This window comes from Miscanthus floridulus, chromosome 14, assembly GCF_019320115.1.
Source record: "Miscanthus floridulus cultivar M001 chromosome 14, ASM1932011v1, whole genome shotgun sequence".
Lineage (NCBI taxonomy): Eukaryota > Viridiplantae > Streptophyta > Magnoliopsida > Poales > Poaceae > Miscanthus > Miscanthus floridulus.
Window position 1 is genome coordinate 96421435 of NC_089593.1, and position 13364 is coordinate 96434798.

The following is a 13364-nucleotide window of genomic DNA, read 5'->3' on the forward strand; positions in this document are numbered from 1 at the left end:
AACAATGATATTAAACTAATTACACTTATTTTTTAGCATAAAAAACAAAAGATGTTGGAAAATATTTCATACAATAGCTGGAACAGAGAACCGTGGAATGGCCACATTAGGAGTGAATGGCTCATCGCCAGGGTGGAAACCTGGTTTTTGTGGTGGGGGAGGTCCGTTGTTCATACCACCTGATCAATAAAATGCAAAAAAATATGAACATAAAATATATGCACAAAAAATTCTTCCAAGTAAAATGTGGCAACATAATTAAATATAGATCGAATGCAATGAATAAGAATACATATAAATGTAGAATGCAAAGAAACATGAATATAAATATAGATCAAATGAATATAAATAGAATATTGGAGAAGACAACATATCAATACCATTGAAAAATGCAGGAGCCATCACCAAATCACGTAGAGAGAGAGTGGATGTCTTGAGAAGTGAGAGTGAAACGTGAGAAATGAGACTGAGAGAGTTCATGGGTGGGTGGGATCGATGTATGTGGCCGGCAGTTTGTTTTATATAGGGGGCATAGACATCACTATCAGTTTTTAAATAGGACCGACAGTGAAGGTGGCTATCACTATCGGTTTCTAAATAGAACCGATAGTAAAGGTGCATATATGTAAAGGATATATTTATTTAGATACTACAGTGGGAGAGTTTTAACAAGAATAATATATTTATTTTGATAGCAATGAAATACATCAAAAAATTACAAAAAATTAGAAATAAGTTACATATACGATAACAAAGACCATACATGTGTGCACCATTTTTGTGGACTACGATGCGTAACGATATCTGTGGTTTGTTGTGAGAGGAAAACATTGTATCATGGCTGATAAGGCCTAGTTGAAACAAACAAGCATGGAGAGCTAGCTCCTAGCCCAGGGCCATTTTATAGGAGCTAGTAGTCATGGTAGATTTTTATTTCTAAACTAAAGTTGTCAGGGTAGGTGGGAGCAGTGTTCTAATTGTTGTGGTCATGGGAGCACTGTTGGAATGTGAGGAGCATCTACACATCATTGTCGGTTTTAGTTTAAAAACCGATAGTGATAGAAGCTATCACTGTTGGTTTTAAAACCAAAACCGGCAGTGAAGAGCCTTGCCGCCATCTTTTAGTAAAAAAATATAAAAAACATTGTCGGTTTGGAGCCTGCCATCGCAGCCTTTTTGTAAAAAATAGAAAAAGTTTGGCCCGCCTGAGATTCGAGCGCGGGTCACGGAGTCGAGAGTGCGTGGCCTTAACCGCTGAGTTAGGATAGAGAGTTTGGTTAGAATGGTTTTATTTTTTTCTTTTGTCCCATCATAATGCACTACTAAATAATAAATGTAAAATCAAAAAAGTTTGGTCCACCTGGGATTCAAGCGAGGGTCTCAGAGTACAGAGTGCATGGCCTTAACCGCTGAGCTAGGATAGGGAGTTCGGTTAGTTTGCTTTTCTTTATTTATTTCTTAATAGAAATAATGTAGTTAGTTTATATTCTAAAATAACACAAAAATTTGTGTCTTGATTATTTAATTCTATGATAATTAATTAATGGCCTATAATTATCGAATAATAGTGTTTGTGAACATCATCTTAATATTTGATTACATAGTCAATAATTAAATTATAGAGATACGCACAAAATATAAATTAAATATTCAGTCCGAATTACTGATACAACATCTGCATAATGATTACATAGTTAACAATAATCTAACTATCTTTAGGTGCATCAACAATGAGGGTCTCATTGTGATCAATTCGTACGTAAGCAGGTTCGTCACCATCTTGAAGGATTGGTGTGGGTACGTTTGCCCCGAATGGTTGCATTTCCAGATAGCCCCTGTAGTCTTCTTCGTTCGTCACTCCATCAACACCGACAATCTTCCTTTTCCCTTTTAGGACTACTTTTAGCCTTCCTTTTGTCTTGTTGTCCCTTGCATAGAAGACTTGCATAACATCTCTTGCAAGGACGAAGGGGTCATCTCTGTATGCGGTCTTAGTGAGATCAACAGTAGTGAACCCTTCACTGTCAGTGTTGATTTCCTCGAGCCGGACCCACTGGCAGTGAAAAAGAGCTACCTTCAATGGACCATAGGCTAGCTCCCATATCTGCTCTATGAAACCATAGTATGTCGCCTGCACGTTGCCGTTCTCGTCGTGAGCATCAAAACAAACACCACAATTTGGGTATGCGCTCTTTCCATCTTGCTTTTTTGTGTAAAATGTGAATCCATTGATCTCATACCCTGGGTACTTAAGATATGTACTCAAAGGCCCCTTGGCTAAGGCATCTAGTTGATTACCCAACTAGCTGACAAATTCCTCCTTATGTTTTTTATCCAGCCAAGCCTATGACCTGCTCGGATATAGAGTTTGCAGCGATTGCCTATGCTCGTTAATGTATGGCATCACACCCTTGGCTTGCTTGAGAACAATGAACTGTGCCTATCTGAAAGAAATAGGGTCATCTAGTATAACAGATTTCTCCTCGATCGTTCCTTTGCCACGTAGTCTTCCCTCATGAAGAGATTCAGGAACTCCAACCCTTTTGATGTCCAAATAATATGTACAGAACTCAATGGCCTCCTCCGTTGACCATCCTTCAACCATGCCCCCTTCTGGCCTTAATCTGTTCCTAACATACATCCTGAAAACTTTCATCAATCTTTCGAAAGGAAACATCTGATGCAGGTATATTGGGCCAAGGGCTCTAATTTGGTCAACAAGATGAATGAGCAGATGCAATGAGTTATCAAAGTAAGTCAGCGGGAAATGCATCTCAAGCCTAACGAGAGTTTCGGCTATGTCCCGCTGTAGCTGCTCTAGCGTGGACACATCAATGACCTTTTTTGAGATCACGTTGAAGAATGAGCAAAGCTTTATGATTGGGGCACGGACCTTTGGGGGGAGGATACCACACAGGGCAATAGGGAGCAGCTGAGTCATAATGACATGACAGTCATGGGCCTTCATAGGGCCATAGATGAACTTGAGTTCTCTCATGTTCACTAGCCTCTTTGTGTTCGCACATTAGCCCGTCAGGACTTTGAGTTCATTAAAGAAAGAAATAAGCGCACACTTTTCTTCCTTCTTCAATGTCCATGACGCAACTAGAAGTTCGAACTGGCCATTCTATAGCTCCACGAGATGTAGCTCCTTCCTGATTCCCAAGTGTTGCATGTCCAGGCATGTGGCTAGTGAATCCTTCGATGTCCCCCCGGTGTCCATCAAGGTGTTAAGAGTGTTAGTGCACACGTTTTTAGTGATGTGCATGGGATCAAGACAGTGGCGTACACTCAGAAATGGCTAGTAAGGTAGTTTCTAGAAAACCAATTTTTTCTTCCAAACGCTCCCATCAGGCGCTGCTACTGCATTGTCCCCCTTCCCAAGGACAACCTCCAGTTTGTTGAGTTCTCGAAGTATCGTAGTCCCATCTCGATATTTTGGAGCTAAGCGTTTCTCAATAGCACCGTTGAAATCTTTTCTGTTCCTGTGGTAAGGGTGATCCTTAGGTAGGAACCTACGGTGTCCCATATAAACTATCTTTGAGTTATTTGGTAGATTTACCGCATTGGTGTCGTCCAAGCACTCGACACATCCAGTATAGCCTTTTGTCTTCTCTTCGGACAACGAACCTTGACTTGGCAGGTCAGTGATTGTAGCGATAAATACTCCCTTGATCGTGACATGTTCACTCATCCCAAACATCCGGCACACCCGTTTCAAACATCTCCACTAGTTCATTGATCACTGGTTCTAGAAACACATCGATGTCATTCCTAGGCTGTCTTGGCCCTTGGATCAGTAGTGGCATCTGGATGTACGACCGTTTCATACAGACCCAAGGTGGAAGGTTGTATATACATAGCGTCATTGGCCATGTGCTATGATTGCTTCTAACCTGGTCAAAAGGATTCATCCCATCTGTGCTCAAAGCAAACCAAAGGTGCCTTACCTCTCCACCGATGTCCTTATAGAACAAAGTATTGATAGTCCTCCAGTCATGCCCATCGACAGGGTGCCTCATCATTGTATCTTTCTTATGCTCTTCGCCATGCGAGCGCAATAGCTTGGCTGACTTTGTACATGCAAACAGCCTATGCACCCGGGGAGCTATAGGGAAATACCAAATGACCTTTATGGGACCTCCTCTGGTCTTGGTACCTTCATCTGACGGCCCTTCCTTGTACCGTGGAGCTTCACACTTTGAGGCACTTGTCCAAGTCTTTTTATTTTTCTCCACGGTACAATATGCAATCATTGGAACACGCGTGGATTTTTCAACCTCGAGGCCGATGGGGTAGATCATTTGCTTGGCCAAGTATGTCTTTTCTGGCAACTCATTTTTTTCTGGGAGCATTTTCCTTATTATACCTAACAACTCATTGAAGCCTTTATCTCTCAATCCATTTGTCGATTTGAACTCTAACAGCATGATGTTGGCTTCCAGTTTGCTCATTGGATAATTCCTAGACAATGGTATTTTGCCATCTTGTCTCATTTTCTCTAGCTTTCTCAGCTATCTTTCACTAAGACATCCGGTCTCTACATTACATAGCAGTTGAGAAATGCCATCGTTATCCTCGGTGTCATCAACTAGCGTGTTCCTAAACACATTATTAACTGTGGCCATAGGTTCCATGTTGACACCGGGTTCCTCATCACCATCGTGGATGGCTACGTCAGGCATGTCCACATCATCATTGTTTTCTTGTAGAACATTCACACCAACCTCTCCATGCATAGTCCATATCGTATAGTTTGGCATGAACCCCCTGGTAATCAAGTGCGATCGTACAGACTCAATTTGACGAAAGTTCCTATGATTCTTGCAATCTTTGCATGGGCAGAAGATAGGGTTCCCATTCCCAGCATGGGCTTTGGCATCATTGATAATCTAGCTAACGCCATGCATGTACCGCTTATCCATTCGGGACAGATGCATCCACTCTTGATCCATCTCTGCACACAAAAAATACTGAGACAGTAATTACAAAGAATTAATAAGAAATCAAGCTTCATGAACAACAATTGTAGCTCAAAAGTACCATTTTTGGAAAACATTATTGTACACTAATTATTGAAAAATTGAAATTGGTAGCCCCGGCCCTGTAAATTGAAAACGTAGTAAAAAACAATTATTGCACAATATTGAAGAACAACTATTCTACTCTACTTCTAAGAACTAATTATAGCAACACATACTAACAATGATGATCTTGACCACCATGGAATAATTAGCTAGGAATTTAAAAGTGTTCATAGACACCAACCTTTTGGATGATGGATTCACCATAATTCGAGCCTTGCACAAATGTCCAATTGGAAAAGTGCTCTCTAGAATGGAGAAAGAACTAGAATGAGAATCAAGCAATGTAGCCATCAAAACGAAACTAATTAAGCAACAAAATCAAAGGAGCGGATGTTTGTTACTAACCTTAAAGCAAAAAGATCAAGCCGTTCTTCAAAATCCAAGCACTAGCTTCTTGGTGAAGAGCAGCCACAGCAATAGAGGGAAGGGTCCAAACGCGCACCTCTGTTCTCGAGATGGAAGAGAGGAGGAAGGATAGGATGGCTGCATCCTTTTTGTGTTGTAGGCTTATCACCGTTGATTCTTGGCTAGAATCGATAGTGGTAGAGCACAATCACTGTTGGCTCTTGGCTTAAACCGGCAGTGATGTGGTCCTTCACTACCGGTTTTAGCCCAGCCCCAATCATTTTTTCATTATCAAGCTCATAACCGGCAGTGAAGGTACCTCACTGTCGGTTCTCATAAATCCGATAGTGATGTGCAAATCTGGCGTAGTGGCTTGAGGTCTGAACCTGGTGGTCCTGTGGTTGTGAACTAGTGAACTTGATCGATCTAGTAAAAATGGAATGACTTTGATCAACTTGGATCAACTGACTCTTTTGGGAGAGAGCGCATCCCCTTTTATAGATGAAGGGGATGTCCTTACAAGTGAGAGGGAGAGAGTACGTATGTTTCTAAACCTTGTTGCCCACACCGGTAGGTACAGGATGATGGTAGGTGCCCACAACACTGTTGGATGTAAGATGCATATGGGAGGTTCTGTCATCCTTGTTTGGGTTTGGTATATGCCAGTAACTACATATACTGTTGATGCCTAGAGGCATGTGAGGAGTTTCACCATGTGCACTCGGTATGGTAAATCCTGGCGCCCACAACACTATCGATGCCTAGAGGCATATGAGGGGAGCCTTACAATATGGGAGTTTAATGGCGCCCACAATACTATAGGGAAATGTAGGTGCCTACAACACTGTTTGTGTCAGGGCGGTTGTAGAGTACTATTCCTACTGGTGTATAGGGTATGGTCCCTGGTATCATGGGTTGACTTGTGCGCCTGCCCTGCTTTCTCCGTCTATTGCCTGATCCTTTCCGAGCGGGCATCCCCGGTCGGTTCTGGTTATGCCAGTCGTAGAAGAGCAGCGAGCAGGGTTTTTGTGTACCCCGGTTGGAGACATAGGGTCAGAGTCGGAAGTGGTGCTTCGGCCAGGCCTTTCGGTCGGAGAGGCCATCCGATGGTGACAGGAGACCGAAGTGAGCGCTCCGGTCGGAGAGGTAGGTGTAACATCCTAAAATTTGCATTCTTTTAAAATTAGTAAATATGATTTATTTAAGCAAAGGTGTGTGCATTAAAAGATAGGGAAATAATAAATTTTTTGGAATTAAAATTTAAAAATAGGGTTAGAAACTTTTTGATGCATACATGCTGCTGCATATCATTTTGTGAATGCTGAGAAATTTGTTAAAAATTTCAAAAAGAATTGAAATTTGAATTTAAAAAGGGTTTTGGAAAATAGAAGAAATAGAAAAGGAAAGAATCATTTTTTTCCTTTCCCTTTCTTGAATTCGGCCCGCTGGCCCCCTCTCCCCTTTTCCCCGCTCGGCCCAGCACCGTAGCCCCAGCCCAGCTCTCCCCTCTCCCCTTCTTGGGCTGGCCCGGCTTGGGCCAGGCAACCGCAGCCGCCGCACCAGCTGGCCCCTTGCCTCAACTGCCTGCGCCCGCCTAGCCGCTGACTCCCCGGTCCCATCCGTCGGTGCCGCACCCAACCTCCCGCTCGCCCCGCGCCAGTCAATCGCGAAGCCGCAACTGCCGCTCCACTCTGCGTCATGGGAGCGTCCTCCTGAGCGCCCAGCCTCTTTAAATCGGCACCAAGCCCGTCTCCGCCCCACCCTGCTGCCTCCACGCTCCATTTTTCCGTTCACCCGTGCGCGAGGAAGCTACAACCGCCGCCCCGAAGTCTCCGAGTTCCGCCGTCCGCCTCCACGCGAACCACCGTTCCCGAGCCGCCTCCGCTCCGATTTTCGCCGTGGTGAGCATCTCTATACTCTCCCCTCTCCTCCCATGCTTTTCATTTCTCGTTTCTTGGCTTCTCGAGCCCTAGCCACGAGCTCTGCGAGCCGTGGTCGCCGGCCATGGTGGCCACCGCGCTACCCGCCGTTCCTGGCCACCGTAACGGCATGGCCGAGACCCCCTTCCTCCCCCGCGTCCCCCGGTGCGCTCGGATTTCCGTTTGGTGAACCCTAGCCCCTAACTGCGTGCGACCGAGACCTCCACGCCGCCGGCAATGGCGCCTCACCGCCGGTGTCACTGTGGCCGGCCGGTTTTCTCCTCTCTCCCTCCCCAGGTCTAATCCGAGCCCTCCATCCATGATCCGACGGCCGAGATCAGCTGATACCCTTTCGCGTGGCTGTTTTGTAAAAGAGACCCTGGACCTTTCTAAGTCCTAACCCGTAGTCCAAGGCGTAATTCTCCGAATGCGCAATCCCGTTTGGAAAGCATAAACTTCACGGTTTAAGTCAAAAATACGTTTTCAGTAATTACAGAAATGCCATTTGAACTGTTTCGCTTATAAAATTGTCGTTTTAGCTTATGAAATGACGAAGCATAAACTATTAGTAAAGTTTGGAACTTTTTAATTTCATGATTAGATTTAATTAAATATATTGCTATAGGAAAACCCATTTAAATCATAACTTTCGCATTTTAGCTCCGTTTTTCATGAACTTCGCGTTGATGTGATCGTAGCGAGACGTAGATTATTTTTACAAACATTTTATCTTGTTTTCAATACTGTTGGTGTACTGTTCTAATGGTAGGAATGTTTGCTTTGCATGAATGCTTTTGGAATGTTGTATGTTGCCATGTTGGTCGCGTTCAGACGATGAGGAAAACGTTGGAGACCAAGAACTCTTCGACGACCAGCAGGACCAGCACGAGTTTGTGAACCAAGGCAAGTATAGCATGGGCCTTCTTTGATGTCCTATTTCACTTTAATCAATTACTCATTTGCATGTGTCTAATTTTGATACCCGTAAGGACAACCTAGTGATTGTTTATCCTGTTCCTTGTCTCCTATGGGATAAATGCATATGGGTAGATTGCTAGTGCTCTAATTGAACTTGATATACATGTTGATGAATGATACTATGGAACAAAGTGGAGTAACATGATTTATAACAACTGTTCCATAGGGCGAAAGTGCAAATGACCTTTGTTCATGTTGCTCCCGGCCCTCTATAAGGACTTATCTGTCGGCAAAAGCTAGGACTGACAGTGCAACCGGGAGAGTCATATGGCTCTGACTTTAGCTCAGTAATAGGATCTTTTCTAGCTAGTTAGAGGTTACCTTTTTGGCGCAAATGGGGCTTGCCACGTAGGGTATAGGGCTGCCTCTATTCCTATGAGTATAGCCGCGATAGATATGTGCCATAGGAAAGGGGGGTCCCTACATCTGCCTGCCAAGGAAACCTAGCGGCCCTAACTTGTTAGGGAAACCTATGAAATGGCTTCATAGTGTACCCTGCCCGCTCACCTTGGTAGTGACATGGGAGTAATTAACCCGGGCATATGGGGATCATGACTCGCGGTGAATGTGCACCACCTCTGCAGAGGGTAACAAACTATTATAACAGCCATGCTCATGGTTACGAGCGGCCTGGAAAACTCACAGAATAACTGAATACTTGTTGTTGATCATTTAAGTTGTTCTATGATGATATATGGTACACTTGACACTGATATATGTTCTTATGGGATTAAATGGGAGCTTAAGCAAAACTTGATAATATCTGATAATAAAAGTTTGTCGTACTAAAAATGCTAACTGCAGTAAACCAGAGTCAACCCTTTTTGAGCTTTATAACCCCATGTTAGCTTGTTAAGTACGGGATGTACTTACACTTGTTTATTTTCTTTATTTGGATAAAAATCCTGGATGGGTAACAGATGACAATGGGTATGAGGATTTCCCGGAGGATTTTTAGGCTTGTGGTCAACCAGTTGACCTTCCCTGTGATGGTGTTCCACGAGAGTGTTATCCCTTTACTATTCTGCTGTGTTGTGTAAGACTACTTAATATTATTATTTGTGATGTAAGAGACACCGTGATGATACTTTTTATGATTTGTCGACTTGTGTGTGTGACTGATTCCTGGGCACACATGAGTATTGTGCATTCAATTTTATCCTTCAAATTGGGTGTGACAAATTGGTATCAGAGCCGTGTTGACTGTAGGACGCAAGTCTAGTTAGAAAAAGGTCGTTTTAGCATCTTTGCTCCTCTGGTTTCTTGCTTATTGTCTTATTCTTGTTATTTTATTAAAATATTTATGCTTTTCAAACCTCAATCTATTATTTAAAATTGTTGATTCTAATTCTATCTCACTTTAAATCTATAGATGTCTCATAATCCGAAGACTGCTCGACTCAGCACCGCCGGCTATCGTGCCATGTTCACCCCACGTGCCCCACCGACGGAGCGGGAGATTGTGATCATCTCCGACGACGAGGAGATGGCTACACCGATGCCTACACCTACTCCTACACCAGTCGCCGTGCCTGTCTATCCTGTTGTAGATACACCTGAGGAGTCGATGGCTACTTCCCCTACACCTGCACCATCCCCAGCTGCCCCCGTGGAGGATGAGGAGATTGGCTAGAAGTGCAAGTACTACTTCAAGCTAGCTCCAGAGACAGCCTACTACCACACTCTCCTCACCCACGTGCTGGATGACTACTTCCCCGACTTGCACGCCTCCATCAGCTACCACTGCACCGAGTACCAACATCCATTGGAGGCTACCTTCTGGAAGGTAGAGCTGGTGGTCACCGCTTGGAATGATATCAAGAATGGACATGAGGTGGAGACTGTCCACTATGCCCCTACCAGGAGAGCCCATGCTTTGGATGGCATGGAGGATGCAGCACAGAATGCCTACATCCACTACCATGGTCGTCGCTTTGAGGCCATGAGGGAGGATCGCTTTAGGTTCCTTCCTCGAAATGATCATGAGGGTGTTTGGCAGGTTTTGGCTCCACCAGAGAATGACCCAACTCTGGAGGCAACGGTGCAGCATGTCCACGCTATGCAGGGAGTGGATGAGGAAGTCAAAGGAGAACTGCATGCATCTCAGAGGGCGCAGAGACGTCTTCAGAAACAAGTGGATGAACTTTGAGCACAACTTGGACAGCCTTCCATCTACAAGAAGAAGCGCCGGTCCTTCACCATGATTGACACCGCTCCATAGGTGTTAGGTGCCTTGATCTAGATTACCACGTCATTAGTTCGTGTTCTTATTTAGTCTTGATGGTCATGTGAACTTGGTTGATTAGATGTTTAATTTGTGAACTTGGTTGATTTGGTATTTTGCTTGATTGCTGGAAGTTTGTGGGCATGTCCACAACTTCCTTAGATGGGAACTTTAAGTTTAGAATGAAATCTTAATGCAGATGTTTCGCTTTATCTTATCTCTGCTGTGCTGATTTTTGGAGCAGCCTGTATTCTTTATCTGGTATCTCGAAATCTGGGATGATATAAATTCTGAAATTTTTGTGGAGATAACTAGACCTCTGTATCTTTCAAATGTCTCTGGAATCACGTCAATAGCTGTTCAGGTTTGGGAGATCTAGCTGACACAAGTTGATGTTCCTGCGCTGTCTGGAACTCAGAACAGTTACGGTTTAGCTCTACTTTTGACCATGTGCGTGTCAGAATCTGTAAAAGTGGTCTAAATGAAAGTTGTAGCTGATGTCCTAAGCTTTCTAACAAATCTTGGTGCACCTCTGTTCGATCTCTGAAACTCGAGTTATAACAGTTTTACTGAACTGCTAAATTTGAATCTTGTCCAGAAAATTCTCAGCATTGTGTCTTATCTTTTATAAGCTCTCTATAATTGGAAAAATCTCTAAATTTTGCACATTTGTTGGAAAACAGATGGCCACAAGAGGAGGAAGAGGCAGAGGCCATGGTCGTGGGCATGATGCTCTTATAAATCCACCACCGCCACCTGTGACCATGGAACAGATATTGGGAATGCAAGCGCAGCTGATGCAAGCTATGATGCAGCGCTTAGACAATGAACCTGCAAGAGGGCCACCGCCTGTTCAGGTTAGAGATAAGCGTGGAGAGTTTATGAAAGGTCGACCACCGGTGTTCACCCATGCCTCAGACCCTATGGAGGTAGATGATTGGTTGCGTGCTGTGGAGAAACAACTAAACATGGCACAATGCAACGACCTTGAGAAGGTGTTGTACGCTTCCAGGCAACTCCAAGGAGCTGCTCAGGATTGGTGGGAATCATTCCAGTTTGGATGTCCCAACAATGCTCTTGCTATCACTTGGCAGGAATTCAAGGACAGTTTCTAGTCATACCATATTCCTGATGGACTAGTGGAACTGAAGTAGGAAGAATTCAGATCTCTCAAGCAAGGATCAATGACTGTGGCGGAATATCGGGACAAGTTCGCCCAACTATCACGCTACGCTCCTAATGATGTAGCGGATGACAAGGATAATCAACGCCGTTTCCTCAAGGGACTCTATGATGGACTGCAGCTCCAGCTGATGTCTAATACTTATCCTAACTTCCAGTCTTTGGTGAATCGCGCAATCATGATTGATGATAAGCGCAAGGAGATGGAAGCTAAGAAAAGAAGGCTCCAAGGGCAAGCTTCTGGAAGTAACACTCGCCCACGTGCTTATCCCCAGCAAGGTTTCCAGCAGAGGAATCAAGGACCAACTCACCAGGGAAACCGCGGTCAGTATCCCCAGCGGAACCAGTTCCAGCAACGCCCTCAGTATCAGCAATAGTTTGGAAATCAGCGTCCCCCACAACAGACTAGCAATCCTGCAACACGCTAGGGAGTGCCTAACAATGCTCCTGTGAAGAGTGGTGCACCCAACAATCCCAATGCCTATTACCGATGTGGAGAAGTAGGTCACTATGCTTATCAGTGTCCTAAGAAGCAGAACCAACAAGCACCTCAGAACCAGACCAACAATCAGAAGTTCAACACCCGACCACCTCATATAGCGAAGGTGAACTATGTGTCATCTGATACAGCTCAGGAGACGCCTGAGGTCATGTTGGGTACGTTCAGCGTCAACTCTATCTCTGCTACCATACTTTTTGATTCTGGTGCTTCGCATTCTTTTATCTCCCAAGCTTTTGTTAGAATGCATAGCATACCTTTGTGTGCCATGAAAAACCCCATACTAGTGAATTCCTCGGGAGGTAGTATGCCAGCTTCTTATTGGAGCCCCTCAACTAGCATTTCCTTAAGGGGGGTAGACTTCAAAGTGAAGCCTGTTGTGTTGAGAACAGCGGGAATTGATCTTATCCTGGGAATGGATTGGATGAAACAACACCGGGCAGTGATTCAGTGTCAGGAGAAATCTGTGGTTGTGACATCACTCAATGGGGATAGAATCTGTGTAGAAGTGGTAGTGCAAGCTCAGCCTACAGCCATAGTGAACCAGCTAGATGGTGGAGTCAATGAACAAGATCGTGTCGTGGAGGAGTTCCCGGATGTCTTCCCCGATGACTTGCCAGGTATGCCACCTGACCAAGACATTGAATTCATTATTGAATTATTACCTGGAACTGCACCAATAGCTAAACGTCCATATAGAATGGGAGTTAATGAATTAGAAGAGCTTAAGAAACAACTAAAAGAGTTGCAAGAAAAAGGTTTCATACGCCCCAGTTCTACCCCGTGGGGGGCACCTATGATCTTTGTGGATAAGAAGGATGGTAGTCAACGGATGTGTGTGGATTACTGCTCACTTAATGAGGTTACCATCAAGAATAAATACCCTTTGCCTAGGATTGATGATTTGTTTGATCAGTTGAGAGGAGCACATGTGTTCTCTAAGATTGATCTCCGCTCAGGTTATCATCAGCTTAAGATTCGGAACTCGGACATACCCAAGACAGCATTCACTACACGGTATGGATTATATGAGTACACCATTATGTCTTTTGAATTGACCAATGCACCCGCATACTTCATGTATCTGATGAATAAGGTGTTCATGGAGTTTCTGGATAAATTTGTGGTAG